The following is a 1,868-nucleotide window of genomic DNA, read 5'->3' on the forward strand; positions in this document are numbered from 1 at the left end:
AGGCCTTGGACACGCCAGGCCGCCTCTGCTCCAGGCAGCAGGCCCCGAGGCAGCCCCGCGGCGTCTCCTCTCCGCTGCCCAGAGCTCGGTCTGGAGGCTGCGGGGTCTCGGCCTGGTCCCGGGGGGCAGTGGGGACGCGAGTGCTGCGCGCTCCACCCGTGCTATCAACGCCTGCTGGGGCAGGGGCCGTGGGCAGTCTGCAATCCGCAGCGTGTGTCCACCCCAGGTGGCAGAGGCACTTTGATAAAGCCTCTTTCAGAGCTTCTTCCCCATCAGAGCGGCTGCCTCGGGGCCGAGGTGTAGCTCCAGCTTGTGGCTCGGTGTGTGTCCCAGCCTGCCCGGTCTCTCCTCCCCGGGCCTGTCCCCGCAGTGATGCATGCACCCTGCTGCAAGCGGCATGGGTCGGCTGGGCTGGGGCCACGGGCTCTCCAGCCCCTGCTTGCAGGGAGCAGGGAAGGGAAGAGCGCTTGGGTAAATGGTCGCGTTTGCTGGCACCTTCGCTCTGCCTCACGGGCTGGCGTTACCCTCTGGCCTCGGTGACCCCGAGAGCGGCGTGGCTGCGGGCTGGAGGGAGCGAGGCCTGTGTCCCCGCCGGGCCGCCCTTCTCCTTTGTCTCAGACGCTGGTGATTGTTCTATCAATTACTTCCACAAACACTTTGCATTCGCCTGGATTTTTTCAGGCTTCCTGGTGGGAATTCTCCATCCGATTTGCCTTCCCTGCCACTGCTCGTGCAGGCGTTCAGCACAATTACTTCTGACACCTCTCCCCATCACACGTCGGCGCGCTCCTGCCCCCGAAAGAGGGCTGACAGGCGATGGGCAAGACGCTGGGAATTATTGCATTAGGACCGTGACGGCGAATTTTAATCGCGAGCTTCTCGGTGAGCGAGGCGGCGGAGCAGAGCCAGCAGCCGGGGCTTCTCCGAGGAGTCGGTGCTGTCCGGGGCCTGGACGGGAGAGGGAGCTGGGAAGCCAGAGGCCTTTTCTTCTGGCTTCTGCCCTGCCCCGTCTGGGGGCGTCCTGGTGTGGGGGGGGTCTTGCTTTTGGCTCTCTCCCTTCTCCTCTTTGCTGGGGAAGAGCCTTCCCCGGGCAGTGCAGTGCGGTGCAGGCTCTCCTGGGCCTCCTCCAGCCCCGCAGCTTGGCCCATCGCCTCTCTCTCAGTCTTTGCCTGGCTCCAGATGTGTGTGGGGCAGCAGAAGCCACTCGTGGTGCTTCTTGCAGAGCCACAGGGTGCTTCAAGGCAGGGCGGACCTGGGCAGTGGTTTCCCCTTCCTGCCTTTCGCCTTGCTTTTATCCCTGAGTCCTGGGCAGACTCGGGGCAAGGCCACACACCTGCCATTTCCTTTCCTTTCCTGGCACTGAGCTATGAAATCAGAGCGGGTTTGGCTCTTGGGGTCCTGCCGGGGCTGGGGGATTTGGAAACATCAGCCGAATGCCCTGCTCCAGCCCCCAGGAAACCCCTCTGCGCTGCTATGGGGAGACGGGGGACCCTGGCCTCGTCCGGGCTCACCGGGCTGAGGATCCCCTCCCCTCGAAGACCCCCTCTTAGCACGGACAGCGCAGCAGTAAAACGGGCTGTGAAGGCTCCTGCAAGGGCAGCAGAGACCCCTCCAGGGCCCGCGGGCAGCCGGCCGGTGAAGGTGCAATATTAGAAACACCGGCAGGCGCTGGGGGTCAGTCCCAGGCCCTGGCAGGGCAAGTGCTGGCCCAGTTTGCGTCCTCCAAATTAGTTGGCTTTTTTGTTGCTAATTTGCAGCAAAAATCTGAGATAATTCAGCTCCTAATGTGACAGTAAGTGGGGTCAGAAAAACGACCGTTCTCTCCCCGCTCTGGAAACAATGGGCCTCCCCCGTCACCCGGCTCGGCA

Source organism: Alligator sinensis, unplaced genomic scaffold (genome assembly GCF_000455745.1).
Source record: "Alligator sinensis unplaced genomic scaffold, ASM45574v1 scaffold1032_1, whole genome shotgun sequence".
In the NCBI taxonomy this organism is placed as follows: domain Eukaryota; kingdom Metazoa; phylum Chordata; order Crocodylia; family Alligatoridae; genus Alligator; species Alligator sinensis.